General features: G+C 40.1%; 1 long non-coding RNA gene across 1 annotated transcript; it reads right to left on the reverse strand.

Moving 5' to 3' along the window:
* Positions 1-4,677: 4,677 nt before the first annotated feature.
* Positions 4,678-17,029, reverse strand: LOC308647766. The gene is made up of 3 exons (XR_014021701.1): positions 12,098-17,029; positions 7,311-11,893; positions 4,678-7,131 (listed from the first exon to the last, which is right to left on the reverse strand). It is a non-coding gene; the product is annotated as an uncharacterized lncRNA (long non-coding RNA).
* Positions 17,030-17,607: the final 578 nt, after the last annotated feature.

Here is a 17,607-nt window from a genome sequence, read left to right on the forward strand (position 1 = left end):
ATATTTTCTCTACATTAGAAGAAGCTACAAATTTTCATAAAAGGTTTCATGTTAATGCTAATACTTTACAAAAGCGTTTTAAAATAACTAAGGAACAAGCCAGGCATATAATAAAACAATGTCAAAATTGTGTGACCTTTCTACCACAAGTTAATCTTGGAGTCAATCCTAGAGGACTGATACCTAACCATATTTGGCAGATGGACGTCACACACTTGCCAGAATTTGGAAAATTAAAATATTTACATGTTACAGTTGATACTTCTTCTGGATTTTTGATGGGCTCCCTTCATGCCAGAGAAAAAACTAAAGATGTTATAGCTCATTGCTTACAAAATTTTGCCACTGTGGGTGTTCCTAAACAGTTAAAAACTGATAACGGTCCTGGTTATACATCTGCCTCTTTTAAACAATTTTGCTCATCATTTGGTATTACTCATATAACAGGAATCCCATACAATCCACAGGGACAAGGCATAGTTGAAAGAGCTCATCAAACTATTAAAACGTACCTATTAAAGCAAAAAGAGGGAATTGGTAAGGGGTATATATCCCCCAAAGATAAACTTAAAATAGCCCTTTTTACTCTAAACTTTTTAAATTTGGATTCATCAGGACTTAGTGCTGCGGAAAGACATATGTACCCAAAAAATGTACATAAGCCTAAGGTACTTTGGAAAGATATTCTAACAGGACAATGGAAAGGCCCTGATCCAGTTATTGTCTGGAATCGGGGTTCCCTTTGTGTGTTTCCACAGGGAGAACAGCAGCCGATTTGGATTCCAGAGAGATTAACGAAAGCAATTTCTACAGAAAAAGAAGATGATTTGACTCAAATCCATAACAGCTGATATCCAGAGCTCCAGCTTGGCTATTCTTACATCTTCGACAGTGATTAACCACGGTGCTTTTTTCAATATCTATTTTATTATTGCATTTTTCCCACATTGTAAAGTTCTATTTTATTTTTTGAGCTCATACAAACCTAGGTTAATGTTTTTCTGATCAGTTTTATTTTTTGACTGTGTTTTATTTTTTGACTAGAGTTTTTAAACATTGCAATGGAGATTTCACCTAGGTAAAACTACAAGGCCTTTATTGTCTTATGTGTTGTATGTTATGTGTGCACTGTTTTGTGTTGTATGTCTGTATGTGTGTATGTCCATATTTCATATATGAGGAGCGCTCATGAAAAAATGGATCCGAATTTTTTTTTATTCACGTGATTTAAATGGTTTAATTTAAATTAGGTAAACAGCTGTTAATGATTGTTTTTAAAGGTGGTTAACAGATCTGTTTGCTTACTAATTTAAATTAGGTAAACAGCTGTTAAGGATTGTTTTTTAAGGAGGTTAACAGATCTGTTTGTTTACTTTCACCTTTCCTTTTCATTATATTTAATAATTCTGTTCAGGATAATGTCTCTTTAGCATCATTGCCAGAATTTCCATCTCCATCCCAGTGCCGGTGAAGACTAAGATAAAACCAAACTACAGCTTCTACAATAGCCATCACAGTAACTGTATAAACTGATGCATCAATGAATATAACTCAACAAGTTATGCTCAATCAAGGACTTGATTTACTTTGGGAGGAAATGGACATATTGATAGACTCCTCTGATTTGAACTGCCTGCAGAACTTGCCTGGACTATATATCAGTTGCATGCATTGTGAAATATCGTCTGATGCAGCGAATTGTGGTACTGCTGGCATATCTTTGCTGATGGTGTCATCAGTGATGCAATTTCCTTGCCAGCGCACCCCATGTTAATTGTGGTAATGCTGGCATATCTTTGCTGATGGTGTCACCAGTGACGCAATTTTTCCAAAAGAGCCGTCAATTGCCTTGGTGTCGTGGCATTTCTGTATCTTCCTCCCTTCTACTAGTGATGGTCTAAAATTTGGGGGCCAACAGAGGTGAGGCTAAGAACTTCACCCCCTCACTGGCACCAAGGCTAAATTTGGGGGCCAACAGAGGTGAGGCAAGAACCTCACCCCCCCACTGGTGCATAGGCCTATCCACAAGCATGGCTGAATGCTGGACCGGTAGTCAGTGACGGGTTGATCTGATTGCAGTGGATTCAACCTAAGACAGGAGGCTGACGCCTAAAGGTCAGTTTTCCCATGACGGGTAAGAACCATATGTTGAATTGGACAACCTACCAGGCACGGTCCTTAAGCCACATTGCTTGTTGTTTAATTAATCAGAAGGGGGGAGATGCTGAGGGCCATTACCAAGTAGAAATGACGCATCGAAATTGCCTTGCCAGCGTACCCCATGTTAATTTTGCTGTTGACCTTGCATGTGTGTTTGAGAAAGGTGACCCTGCTCAATGACCAGGGTGGATCCAGGATTAGGGTGTATCCTGCAGTTTGAGGAAGTATAGTATTCCGGTCCTTGGGTTTAGGGCGTTCCCAGTTTAAGACCTTGGGTTTTAGGGAAGTTCATGTTGAGGATTATTGCTGCTGGAAATAGGGCGTTCCTGCTACCTGAGCTCCCTTGGAGTTCTCCTGAGATTCAGAGAGCATTTTGGGAAAAAAGCCTCGTGGAGTAGGTGAATTGGGTGGCAGCAGAACTGGGATTGCCCCAGAGCGTGTGGGGAGGCCGGTGTGAGTTTGGGAATAAAGATTTGCTGTTTGAATCTACAAAGCTGTGTGGTGGCTCGTGATTCTGTGCCCAGCCAAGACTGCGGCACCCTTGTATTATTTTTCCCTTTCCCCTCACTTCCTCTTGTATGTAATTTTGTATAACCCTGAAGGTCTCCTTCCATTTCCATGCAATTTCCCTTCTCTCTCGCTTTCCCTCCCACCTCTCATCCCTGTTTAATGTTAATCTTCTTCTCATGCTCTTTGTCCCTACTCTGTTCTTAGTTACTCTCCTTATATCAAAGAAGACATTTGGCATTTGTTTTTTAGGGATTGGCTGGCTTCACTTAGCATAATCTGCTCTAATGCCATCCATTTCCCTCCAAATTCTATGATTTTGTCATTTTTTAATGCAGAATAATACTCCATTGTGTATAAATGCCACTTTTTTTTATCCATTCATCTATTGAAGGGCATCTAGGTTGGTTCCACAGTCTTGCTATTGTGAATTGTGCTGCTATGAACATCGATGTTGCAGTGTCCCTGTAGCATGCTCTTGTTAGGTCTTTAGGGAATAGACCAAGAAGGGGAATAGCTGGGTCAAATGGTGGTTCCATTCCCAGCTTTCCAAGAAATCTCCATACTGCTTTCCAAATTGGCTGCACCAATTTGCAGTCCCACCAACAATGAACAAGTGTACCCTTTTCCCCACATCCTCGCCAGCACTTGTTGTTGTTTGACTTCCTAATGGCTGCCAATCTTACTGGAGTGAGATGGTATCTTAGGGTGGTTTTGATTTGCATTTCTCTGACTGCTAGCGATGTTGAGCATTTTTTCATGTACTTGTTGATTGATTGTATGTCCTCCTCTGAGAAGTGTCTGTTCAGGTCCTTGGCCCATTTGTTGATTGGGTTATTTGTTATCTTATTGTCTAATTTTTTGAGTTCTTTGTATACTCTGGATATTAGGGCTCTATCTGAAGTGTGAGGAGTAAAGATTTGTTCCCAGGATGTAGGCTCCCTATTTACCTCTCTTATTGTTTCTTTTGCTGAGAAAAAACTTTTTAGTTTGAGTAAGTCCCATTTGTTGATTCTAGTTATTAACTCTTGTGCTATTGGTGTCCTATTGAGGAATTTGGAGCCCGACCCCACAGTATGTAGATCGTAGCCAACTTTTTCTTCTATCAGACGCCATGAGGAGACACTTTTTTAAAAATATTACTATAAAAAAACATGAGAAAGAAAGAAAAGTGCAAAGCAAGGCTTACTGGGAACCTACCAGAAAAGCATTGCCTTAGATCAGGAGCCACTGTGACCCATATTGTTGCAACAAATTATAGTGTGAAAATTCTGAGATCTACCTGCTCACAGAACAGAAGGGAAGACAGCAGGACAGCTTGAAGTGGAGCTGGCAGAGCTGGGGACAGAATGGTGGTATGTTGTTGTTTTTTTGTGTGTGTGTGTGGGGGGGGTGATAACAGGACACCAGCTCAAAGAGGAAAAGATTATTTTCTAGCAAGGAAGATAATGAGGATAGGCCAGGGGAGGGGGTTGCTGGATTTTTTTTTTTTTTTTAGTTGTTGATGGCCTTTATTCATTCATTTATATGCAGTGCTGAGAATCAAACCCAATGCCTCTCACATGCTAGGCAAGTGCTCTACCACTGAGCCACCATCCCAGCCCGTGCTGTTTCTTAAAATAAGACCTCTTTGAAGTTATTCTATCCAGGCCAATGTTTGAGTATGATAAGAAATAACCCAGTGACTGGGAGGAGGCTCCAACCTCTGCTTGGTGTTGGTTTTCTAGGAAAGCCCCACAGAGGTCTTCCATAGACAGGGCTGAGTGTGTCTTCCTAGGACCAGTTCTAGTGCTAGCTGCCAAGGACACCAGAACGTCTGACTCCTTCCATTGTCTCCAGCTTAAGCTGCTTAGACCACAATGTCCTGTGCTCCCTGTTGCTGGAATTCTGAAGCCCAGGCTCACCTTTCCTTATCTAAGTCCCCAGACTGGCCACTTGCCTGGGGGTTCCATTTTTCTGTTTCTGTTCATTACATTTGTTCTTCCTTACTCTCCTATTTCCTTTAAGAGAGTTATACTGTAATGTAACTATATTATATACTATATTAGTGTTATACTATATTATATATTTTAATAGTGTTATACTATATTATATACTATAATGGTATTATACTGTGTTATGCTATAATATAACTATATTATATACTATAATAGTATTTATACTGAGTCTGAGTTTTGTTTTTCTTGTGCAAACATGGGCCACGTATTGACTCACACTGTACAGATGGGAGCTGACTGTGGTTAGAGAGAAGTAGGAACTGGAAGAAGGGTCCCTTGGAGACTAGGATGTGGGCAAAGGAAGGCTAAGAGGCAATTCTCTGAATCAAGTTACTGGGGGAGGGGCAGAGAGGTCATGCAGGCGGCAGAGGAGCTGGGGATTGGTCCTATGGACTCAGAGAAAATTAAAGACGAGTTGCCCAGTAGCCAGACCACGAATCAACAACAGAAAGAACAAAAAATCTCCAAAGCACTTGGAAACTAAGCAGCACATGCTAAGTAAACTATAGGTCAAAGAGGAAGTCTCAAGGCAAATTTTAAAAATGAAATTAAATGAATGAAAATGAAAACAGAACAAATCAAAATCTGTGGAACATAGTTAAAGCAGTTGCCAGAGGAAAATTTATAGCACTAAATGCATACATCAGCAAAGAGGGAAGGTCTCAAATTGATAACCCAACTCTCCCTTGAGAATCTAGAAAAAGAAGAACAAAATAAACCTAAAGCTTATTATAATACAGAGGAGAAATCAATGAAATTAAAATCAAAAAACAATGTATATATCAATGGAGAATTTACTGTTTGATAAGATCTAGCAATATTGACAAAACAAATAATCACATATATCTCTCAGATTATAGATTTTAGACATTATAATGTCGATGCTGGAGTGAAACAGAGGATAACATGACGAGCCCTGCAGGCATCCAAAGGCACAATTCCACTTACCTAAGTTTGATAATGTAGCTGAAATGGACTGATTCCTTTAAAACCAAAAACTATCACAACTCACACAGTTGAACTAGATAATTTGAAAAGCCACCTAAAACTATTAGGAAACTGAATTTATAATTAATTTTCTGAAAAAGAACTCGCTAACCCAGATTTCACTGGAGAATTTTATCAAACATTCAAAAGAGAGCTAAGTCCAATTTTACAAACTCTCTTAAAGGAAATAAGAGAGCAAGGAAACTTCCCAAGTCATTCTAGGAAGCCAGCCTAACCCTCACACCAAAACCAGATAAAAATGGTAAAAAGAAATAGGGAGGGGCAGGGATCGAAGGAGGGGAGGGAGGAAGGGAGGAAGGGAAAGGAAACTGGAGATCAACATTCATCATGAATATAGATGCAAGAAATTCATAACCGAATGTTGACAAACAGAATCATACAATTTATAAAAAGAATTATATACCATGAACAAATAGGGCTAGTTCTGGGAATGTAAGACTGGTTCAATATTTGAAAATCAATCAATAATTTAATGTAATCCAACCTATTAGTGGTCTAAATAAGAAAAATGAGCATGTTGAGCAGCGCAGAAAAACCATTTGAAAAAATTCTGTACAAAAATTTATGATAAAAAAATCTTTTATGAAAATAGAATTAAAGGAGACATTCCTCAAATTGATAAAAAATGTCTATAAAGCTGGATGTGGTAGCACATGCCTGTAATTCCAGCGGCTTGGGAGGCTGAGAGAGGAGGATCACAAGGTCAAAACCAGTCTCAGCAATTTAGCAAGTCCCTAAGCAACTTAGCAAGACCTTGTCTCAAAAACAAATAAAAACTTCAAAATGGATTATGAACATCAATGTAAATTGTAGAGTTATAAAACTTGTAAGGAAAAAAATTGAAATCTCTAAGGTCTAGGCTTCAGCAAGAGTTGTTACATTTAAAAAAATATTTTAAATACCTTTTGTAGTTGTAGATGGACAGAATGCCTTTATTTTATTTGTTTATTTTTATGTGGTGCTGAGGATTGAACCCGGTGCCTCACGCATGCTAGGCAAGCACTCTGCCACTGAGCTACAGCCCCAGCCCAAGAGTTGTTAATTTTTTTCCAAAATTTTGATCTGTAAAAGGAAAAAAAAAATAATCTGGACTTTACCAGAACTAAAGACATTCCATTTGCAAAAGGTCCTTCTAAGAAAACATTAAGAGAAAATATTTTCAAACTAGATAACTGACCAAAGAGTAATATACAGACTGTATAAAGAAAATTCATTACGGACACTGTGGTGCAAACCTGTAATCCCAGCAGTTTAAGAAACTGAAGCAGGAGGATTGCAATTCCGGCCAGCCTCAGCAATTTAATGAGCTATTTCTGTCTCAAAAAAAAAAAAAAAAAAAAAAAAGGTTGGGGGTGTAGCTCAGTGATAGAGCGACCCTAGATTCAATCCTCACTACTGAAACAATAATAGCAACAACACCTACAACTATTAAAGTGAAAAAGAGGGGCTGGGGATGTGGCTCAAGCGGTAGCGCGCTCGCCTGGCATGCGTGCGGCCCGGGTTCGATCCTCAGCACCACATACCAACAAAGATGTTGTGTCCGCCCAACAAAGATGTTGTGTCCGCCGAGAACTAAAAAATAAATATTAAGAAAAAAAAATAAATAAAGTGAAAAAGAAAAAAAAATGGGCAAAAGACAGACATTTCACTAAAGAGAATATAGAGATGGCAAAATTAACATGCAAAAAGATGTTTGACACCGTGAGCCACTAGGGAAATGCACATGGAGCTCATTATGACAGATTGCTATATACCTACCAGCACAGATGAAGGAAAAAAAAATAGTGACAAAACCAGGTGGTGGCAAGGAGGAGGAGCAACTGGGTCACTCATACTTTGCCGGTGTAAATACTAGCCACTCTGTAAAATTGTTTCTTTTAAAAATTAAACATGAAACTACCACAAGACCTAGTAATTATGATCCTGGAAATTTACCAAAGAAAAATGAGAATTTATGTTCATGCAAAAATTTATACAAAAATGTCTATAGCAGCTTTATTCATAAGCACACAAACGGGTCACAAGCCAGTTGTCCCTCAGGGTGAGAGTGTCCAGAGTGGGCTGAGGCAGATGCTGCAGAAGCTCACATGTGGACTGTGTGGAGCTTTCCAGAGAAAGCGCATGACTGGGGCAGACATAGGGTGTGTGTTGAGGGATGGGGAGAGAATAGTGAAGGCGCACTAGCAGATCCAAAGAGTTAATCTAGAGTTGGGTACATTGTGAACTGAATCTTTAAAGTCACAGGTTTCCCAGATCTGTGAATACTGCTTCAATAGGGCAGCCTCCTTGGCGGTGAAGGGGCATGTGCTTTTCTTCTTTAGCAGGATGTGACTTGCTACCTACATATAGAACGACGTTGTGTGGACCCGTTGTGTTGTTGTTTTTGTGTGTGGGGTAATGGGCGCCTATGCAGGATGTATAAGTACATATAATATATAAGCCAAAAGGATTGGACTAACCAAGTCAGCCAAGGGACTCTGGTATATAGGACGCATGTTCCTCCAAAGTACCATAAGATGGCAGCACATGGGCACAGCATTTAAAACTTTCTTCCACTGAGAAAATGTTGAAACCGAACTTTCCGCTGGTAATTCCTCTGCCATCCTGGGAAACTACACTCCAAGGCTTACAGGGCCTGATGATAATGTGTTGTAAGCACGTGCAGAATTTGTTGAGGTAAATACAAAGATTTCAAAGATAACAAGAGATCAAGTAGTTAAAATCCTTCCGAGTGCTCAGTAAAATTTGCTCCTGAAGACGGAAGTGAATGATACTTGATAAAAGAATCTGTAATTGCTGCTGTAAATTAATAATCTGTAAATTAAGAATTTAACCCTATGTCAGGCATATATATAATCGAGTCCTTACATACATTATTAAACTTTACTGTTTTCATCTGGAATACTGATGATTATCCTCATTTTACAGACGGGGAAAAGGTGGACTAGAGCCGTTAGGAATTTCGGTAATGGAATACAGATGGTGAAGACTGAGGTGTAAACTGGTTTAATCCCGTTTGCCTGATCCACAACAGTCCTCCAGTACACCGTATCTCCGCTAGGTGGTGCTCGTGTCTAACCTGTGATTGTTGGTGATCCTTGAAGTCTGTCCAACACTATTAAACCGGAAAGGGTCTTTCTCTTCATCAAAAATATTTTGCAACTAATTATTTGTATGTTCATTCCCACCACCAACTGAGAATATCCCTTAGCTTGGAATTAGTGATAACAGTAATTAGCAATTTATTATCAAGAAAAAGTTTTATCTCTTGTACACTGTTGGTGGGATTGTTAATTAGTTCATCACTATGGAAATCAGTATGGAGGTTCCTCAAAAAGATTAGATATGAAATCACCATATTGACCCAGCTATACCACTCCTCAGTATTTATCCTAAAGAATTAAAGTCACCAATGGATAAAGAAAATGTGGTGTATATATACACAATGGAATATTAATCAGCCATAAAGAATGAAATTATGGCATTTGCTGGTAAATGGATGGAAGTGGATACTGTCATGCTAAGCGAAATAAGCCAATCCTCAAAAAACCAAAGCCCAAATGTTCTCTCTGATATGCATATGCTAACACACAATAAGAGGGGTGGGAAGAATAGAAGTTCATTAGATTAGACAAAGAAGAATGAAGGAAAGAGAAGGGGGTAGGAATAGGAAAGATAATAGAATGAATCAGACATAACTTTCCTATGTTCATATATATAACATACGACCAGTGTAACGCCACAAGAATGGGAGGTTATACTCCATGTATGTATGATATGTCAAAATACACTCTACTATTATGTGTATCTAAAAAGAATTTTAAAAATTATAAAGATTTAAGAAGAAAATCATCATACTGAAGCAATACATGCTCCCCATGTTTATAGCATCACAATTCACAACAGCCAAATTACAACTATAATACACCAATAAAATATACGGAAAAAAGTTCATAAGATTCTTTACAAGAGTACTTCATTTTTTGTTTCCCACTTTAATTGTAAAACTAAAATTACAAGACACCCAAAATGCCATGAATTAACAACTCCTGGAAGTGATAGATCCCAAGTAAGCATAAACAGCTACCTTCAAATGGTAGCTTCCTGCCATACATTTGGTTTGGTGTTGAGCAGAGGGAAAGTAAGATGGCTAGTTACATTTTTAAAAATTAACTTTGCAAAGCTGACTTTTTCCAATTCCCATTTCTATCTTGGAGTATAGAGGTATCAAGATGCCAAATACTCCATAGTACTTAAGTGATAGAATACTGAAAAGAATGTAAAGATAGGCAGGTAGGAGGGAGACAGGAAAAGTCTATTGGACATACATCTATTTCATCTACATACAGAAAACCCATGGGGATCCTGCCTACTCACTGCCATCCCAGCTCAGCAGTTCATGTTCATACCTCCACCCCCCAACCCAGGCAACAACTTGGTGGAAGAAGGGAAAGAAGATCAATTTAGGATAAAGTAAATAGGGACTCAGAACCTTCCCCGTCTTTTGTTTTTTAACTGAAAATGCCAAATCCTATCAAAGTGAATTTAGCATGTGAATTTTCACTAAAGACATCTCTAATTTTTGACTTGCACATTTATGATATATGTGATTTCCATGTGATATGAAGTTATTTAAGGTGGGCATTATCTCTTTTTTACCAATCCAGAAACTTGTAGCTTTCCTAAGTGATATATCCAGGGAAACAATGAATTTAGAAAATTAGACTTTCAAGCATAATAAAATATCATCTAGCTGGGTGTGGTAGTTCATACCTATAATCTCAGCTACTGTGGAGGCCGAGGCAGGAGGATCAAAAGTTCAAAGCCAGCCTCAACAACTTAAGGAGACCCTGTCTCAAAAAGGTGTGGTGGGGGCTGGGGATGCAGCTCAGTTGGCAGAGTGCTTGCCTTACATGCACAGGACCCTGGGTTCAATCCCCAGCACCAAATAAATAAAGTCAACATATTATTTTTTTAAAAAAAGTGTGGTGGGCTGAGGATGTAGGTCAGGGGTAAAGCGCCCCTAAGTGGAATCTCTATTGATGAGATAAAAGTTGTGTGACTAGGGAGACTATCAGGTTTCAGACCAGCCCTGCAGATCCTCTAAGGTGAGTTCAGCCATGTGAGACCCATCAGACTGCTGCTTGCTTTCCCCCAGCTCTGTTCAGCTGTGTGGGTGCAGACCATGGCTTGGAGGTGAGATGGAAATAGAAGGCCTTGAGGGCACATACAAGGAAGTAATTCCAACAACTGGCTGGGTAATTAAAGCTGGAAGAGGCAGAAAGTGAGAGTCTGAGAGGAGGTAGCAAGCCACTGTTAAAGGGGACGGGACCAATGCATTGGTGGTCTGGCTGTGGGGAGGGTGCCAGAGGGAGTGAACTGTGATAGAGAGCAAGATGCACAAGATTTCTGTTCGGGAAAGCTGTCAGTATTTGTCAGGACAGGTCTGGGAAATGACCATTGGAATGAATGGCTGAGAAGACAAGATCTTTGGCAGAGAACCGAGATGCCAGGATATTGGAAATGTTATTTACAAAGATATTGACATCACCAAACAGAGAGTGTTAGAGAAAGTGACAGTGAGGCAGGAAGTGAACCTTCAAGGAAGAAAGTCCTCTGCAGCCTTTGGTAGATGACTGTCACCAGGAAGGTGGTGGGAGAAATGGGGTATCATAGAAGCAGGGAGAATGTTCCAGGAAAGAAGCAATGAATGGTGAGGAAGACAGCCACCTTTAGGCCCATGGATATGCAAACAGGGCATGAAAGAAGACATCAGCATTCTGAGAGAACAAGAAGAGAAAAAGAGATTGCAGTCAGAGCTGTGAAGTCAGCCATATCCACTACTGAACAATGGAAAGGTGACTTGTGTGACCGAGGAACTGAACTTTCAATAGAACTTAATTCAAATTCAGTTAAAAACTGAATCAGAGTAAAATATTGTATTAGTCAGCTTTCAGATACTGTATCACAGATCTGAAGTAATCGACTTATAAGGAAGAAAGGTTTATTTTGGCTGTTTCAGAGATTTCTGTTCATGGTTGTTTGGCCCCATTGCTTTTGGGCCTGTGGTGAGGCAGCATATCATAGTAGGGAGTATGTGGTAGAGCTAGCTGCTCACCTCCTGGCAGTCAGGAAGCAAAGAAAGGAAGAGAGGACCAGACAGGGTCCCACCATTCTCTTCAAGGCTACCTCCCCAGTGACCCCAAGAACTCCTACTAGACCTCTTTTATTTTTTTTAAGAGGAGAGAGAGAGAGAGAGAGAGAGAGAGAGAGAGAGAGAGAATTTTTTAATATTTATTATTTTTTAGTTCTCGGCGGACACAACATCTTTGTTGGTATGTGGTGCTGAGGATCGAACCCGGGCCGCATGCATGCCAGGCGAGCGCGCTACCGCTTGAGCCACATCCCCAGCCCCCCTACTAGACATCTTAAAGGTTCCAATCCCTTCCAATAGCACCAAGCAGAGAACCACACCTTTAACACATGGGCCTTTGGGGAACATTACAGATCCATACTATAACAAATGTTTTTCTCTTAAACATAGGTTTATTGATTTGGTAGGATTTCATTTCATTGTAACTGTTGGAAATCCAAACTGAGATGTGCTCTACCTATAAAATGCATTGCTGATTTCAAAGAGTTAGTGTGGGGGATATAAAATAGCTAATATTTTTATAGTTTTTGTGTGTTGAAATATATTGGGTTACATAAAATGTTATGAAAATTAATTTCACCTTTCAATTTTTTTTTCTTATTTACTATTAGAAGATTCGGAATGAGGCCTATATGTTCAGTGCTAGCCTAGAGAAAGATGAAGGCACCATGGAGGGGAAAGGTCGAGATTGCTTCTCAGCCTTTTGGCTAAGATCAAATGTTGTTTCTGTTCTTATCAGCTTAGTATCTGATATGTCCTCTACCCAAGGACAATACATTAAATGGATTTTTGGAAATAGGAGATGGAATACCCTGCTCTGTATACTTCATGCATCAAACAGATTACAGTATCTCCAGGAATGATGCACCAAAAAAGAAAAGGTAGAAGACATATGGCATTTCACTGACAAATGACCAAGCAGCACAGAGGAAGGCTCTAGGGATGGTCAGGAATGGAAGAAGGGGTCAGAGAGTTAGATGCACAGTCGTATGGGACAAGTGCCTCAAGGTTGAGGGACCACCAGGGAGTCTTGGGAGTCTCTTGGTGCCTGGAATGAATAAGCAAAGGCAACAGTCAGTCATAAAGAGGAAAGTCCTGATTTTCTCAAAACATACATGGTATTGAGGCCATGAATTTTTTCAGGTAGGTAGGAGGCCCAGAGCTAGTTGGGAATCCCAATTCACTCTGTCAAAAGGGGCAGGGAGAAGAACTCGACAGGATTTACTAATGGATTGGAAGTGGGGTCTGAAAGTAAAAGAGGAGTCAAGGGTGACTCTAAGCTCTGACCTGAGCAAACTTGAAGGATGGAGTTGCATTTCATCAGATAGGGGAGACAGCTGGTAAAACGTTGGGGTGCACAGAGGGAGAACATGAGTTCCCATTGGGATTTGTGAAGTTTGAGATTCCTGTTAGACCTCCAACTAGAGATCTTAAAAAGGCAACAGAAGTCTCTGGTTCAAAGGAAAGATGAACCTAGAGACATAGATCTGAGCATCTTCAGCATATGGATGGTATTTAAGACAATGGACTATGAATTCTGAGATCAAATAATTGTATACCAATTAGAGATCAATTCATAGTCACGTTCGTCATTTTGAATAGCCATGGCATAAATAACTCCCAATTCATTTTTAAAGGTGATTTTTTTGAAAGTGCATATTATCTAATGATATTTGGCTTAATGTAATTTTACAATGACCGTATTTACTCCGGACACACACCAGATTATAGGTAGTACAAGAATCCAGAAACTAGACTGACGTTACCACATTTCATCATTCAGAGACACTATAGCTGCTCATCCAGAATTTTCTACCTTCTGCTCACCCTCACCTCATTCCTGTCTCATTGCAAACATTTCCCTGCACACTTGGAATCTTGTTACAATGAACAAAATGTTGAGTGAGAGGCTTTTGAACTGAACCACCCACAATACCCAGCTGCGTTAGGTCAACTGGTGAACAGGCAAATCTCCAGTTCATACCCTCAGCATAGTGCTCTCTGCCCAGAAATTAACCAACAGCCTAAATTGCAATGAGAAGGAAAAAGGGGAAATTGCATCAGATGAATCATTCTTCCTTTCTTCCCCCCTAGTTAGCTAAGAAAACACAAATAAACTCCTGATTATCACAGTTCAACCCTGGGTTGCTTCTGCATTCCACTTCCCTCCAGAAACCCCATGCCTCCCTGCAGGTGTCCCTGCACCCTGCCCTCAGCCAGGCTGTACCCCATTCTTCAGCACCCACTTTCCTTGGACCCATTTGTGCCACTATACCCTGTAGTGGGCTCCAATCTTGCCAGGAAAATGACTGATTCATTTTCTGAACACTCCCCTGCCAAAACCCCTACTGTGAACAACACAAAAGCTCTCCATCCTCCTCCAGGCTGGCCAGGCTCCAACCCTTCTGTGCCATCTGGACTTCCACTAAGTGCTACACCCTCCACTGTGCTTCTTGGACCAGCGCCAACAGAAATGCCTCCTTCTGTGCCTCCCACCAGACCCCCTCCAGGACCCCCAGAGCCCTTTCCTCCTTCAGGATCATCATGGCCCCCTTCTGGTGATTTTTACCCAGCCTGATCCGTGCCAGGCCCTGACCCCATACAGCCATATATTATATAAAATATGCCCTTTGCAGAGCTACCTATACCTTATGGTGCACCCAGATTCAGCAGGAGCTGGTCTTTTAGGGCCACAGGGATTCATGTCTTCTGGGCTTTGTGCATCAGAATCAGTAGGACCGTATCCTTTCCCTAATGTACTATATAGCCATCTCCAGGGCCATATCTCACTGTTGCTCCTCAGCAAGCATCAGAGGCAGCAACGCGTTTCATGGGACATGGGGCTACCAGGAGTCTGAGTACCCCCAGCACCTGCAGGATCATATTCCACACCAGAACTCTACTCCCAGTAATCCTTTCCAGGTGTCTTGGGGACTTTCTGGTGTTCAATCAACAGCTGGTAGCTCCCCTTCCTGCCATTGAGTTGATAGCGGATGAAAAGATGGAATTTTTCAAACTGCATGCATATATGCATATTAAGGCTTGTATAAAAATTGCTGATTTCACTTTGAATGTTTTTGAAGGCATTTGTGAATGAAGGTAGATCTTCTACCCAGGCCATTTCCTGTAGTTGCCCCCTCACACTACCCCAGTTCTTTAGAAGGAGCACATCTCTTGATTACTTCCTTATAAGGAAAACTGACACACTCTAGGGGTCTGCTATCAGAACATATACCAGTTATGTTTAGAGAACTTTAGCCAAACAGACATGACTCTTCCCTTTCCACAATGTGAATCCAAAATGCACATCTTTCAGAGAGCCTTCTAGAATGTTCCATGTCCTCTGTATGGCTTTTTGAATCCTTTAGTGTCATCTATGACCTATGGTGTCCTCTTTTCCCTGTATTTCCTGTACAGGGAAAGGCATACTCACATTCAGTTTTAGCTGTTTAGAAAAGAACTGATAATAGATATTGTGCTTTTGCTATGGCCATGTGCCAGAAGGCACATAAAAACTTTTACTCTTGCTGATGCCAAAGCCAAAATGTTCAGGAGGTTCAGGCGGGGGTCACATTCATTCCTCACCATAAACTTCTCACTTTGTGGTTCAAGAATCTCTGGACTGGGCTGGGGATGTGGCTCAAGCGGTAGCGCGCTCGCCTGGTGTGCATGCGGCCCGGGTTCGATCCTCAGCACCACATACAAACAAAGATGTTGTGTCCGCCGATAACTGAAAAATAAATATTGAAATTCTCTCTCTCTCCTCTCTCTCTCACTCTCTTTAAAAAAAAAAAATCTCTGGACAACCATTGCTTACAATTCACTGTTCCACTGATGTTTACAAGGTGACAATTTGTCAAATTCTGTCATTCCTTTTGCTTTTTTTAGTTGGAATTCTTCCATAAAGGAAACATTTTCCTTATTAACTCCTTGATTTTCCTGAAATACAACTGAAACACAAAGGGAGGATAAATGCTTGATTCTGTCCCTTTGTTTATAAACTGACAGAGAATTAGGTTGTGCCCGTTAGGCTCTAGTGGCAACAAATGCAGGGTTTTGGTTGTTATTTTATTTTGTAATTGTATCAGGACGATATGTTTTAGGTCACAGACATCCATTAGTGTCAAGACTGTCCTCTCTGGAGTCTATTTCAGATTGGCTCATCTGTTCTCACTTCATCCCTTAAGTCTTTGATGCCTTCCTTGTTTCTGGCACAAGAGGGCTCCAAGCTCTTGGGACACAGGGAATACTTCTTAGAGACTCCAAAGAGGGAAGCCCTCATGGCCCAATTTTCCCCAAGATAAACTGCAAGCTACCACTCCTGAGTCATTTAAAAGGAAGAAGGAAATTAAAAATGTTAACAGAACCATCAGAAGTATTAGTCATTAAAAATGAAGTTGTAAAATGCTAAAGAGTAATGTGGAAATTTTTCATTTTCTCTCTATATACATACATGTATACAGTAAGTTTTTTTTTTTTTTCGAAATAGTTTCACAGGAAGTTGCAAAGATATACCCTTCACCCAATTTTCCCCAATGGTTCTATTTAAATAATCCTAGTAGAAACATAAAAACCTAAAAATTGACATTTGGCACAAGGTTATGTAGTTAGTTCTGTGTCTTTGAATCACACAACACAGCCCTCACTACATTCAGGATCTAGAACAATTCCATCACTACAAAGGTCTCCCACCTGCTGTACTTTTAGAACCAGCTCCACCCCTTGCATGACATCCCTAACAGTTGGAAACTATAGTTTTCCACTTTTCTGATTTGTTACCTCAAAGTTATGCAAATGTAATCATATAATACATGATCCTTGAGATTCCATATTGGTTTTTTATTATTCAATGCAATGCCATTGAGATGTTTTCAAGTTGCTATGTTCTGAAGTGTCATAGTTCATTATTTTAAAAAAAAATTTTTTTTGATGGACACCATGCCTTTGTTTATTTTTAAGTGGTGCTAAGGACCAAACCCAGTACCTCACACAGGCTCACAAGTACTCTGCCACTGAGCTACAGCCGCAGCCCAGTTCATTGTTTTTTATTGTTGAGTGTTTTTTTCATGGTCTAGATGTTTCAGTTTGAACCATTCACCTATAGAAGAATATTTTTGTTATTTCTAATTTGGAGCTCCTCCAAATAAAGCTGATACAATCATGTACATGTTTTTGTGTGGACGCAAGTTTTTATTTCTCTGAGATAAATGTATAGCTCTAGGCAATCACTAATTTTGTTTTGCCTTTGTACCAGGGTTTTGCAAAATACTGTCTTGAGCTAAATTCAGTTTATGGCCTATTTTTGTAAACAGTTTTGTGGGAATACAGCCAAGACCATCCATTGGATATCACCCACTGGCTAACCTAAGGTAGATGATGCTGTCTTCTCTAATCACTAGGTGCTAGAGGTACAATAAATACCTCTAGATACCTAGAGCCAGAAACAGCGTTATAGCTTAGAGGTAGAGTGCTTGCCTAGCACATGTGAGGCAACAGGTTCAATCCTCAGTACCATATAAAAATAAAGAGGTACTGTGTCCTTTACAACTAAAAATTAGAAATAAGCCAGGCATGGTGGTGCATGTTTTTAATTGCAATGGCTTGGAAGGCTGAGGCAGGAGGATCCAGAGTTCAATGCCAGCCTCAACAACTTAGGCCCTAAGCAACTCAGTGAAACCCTAACTCTAAAATATAGAAGGGGCTGGGGATGTTTCTCATTGGTTGGGCACCCCTTGGTTCAATCCCTGGTACAAAAGAAAGAAAAAAAAAAGATAACTTAGA

Source organism: Spermophilus citellus (genome assembly GCF_964194105.1).
Source record: "Spermophilus citellus genome assembly, chromosome: 4".
NCBI lineage: Eukaryota > Metazoa > Chordata > Mammalia > Rodentia > Sciuridae > Spermophilus > Spermophilus citellus.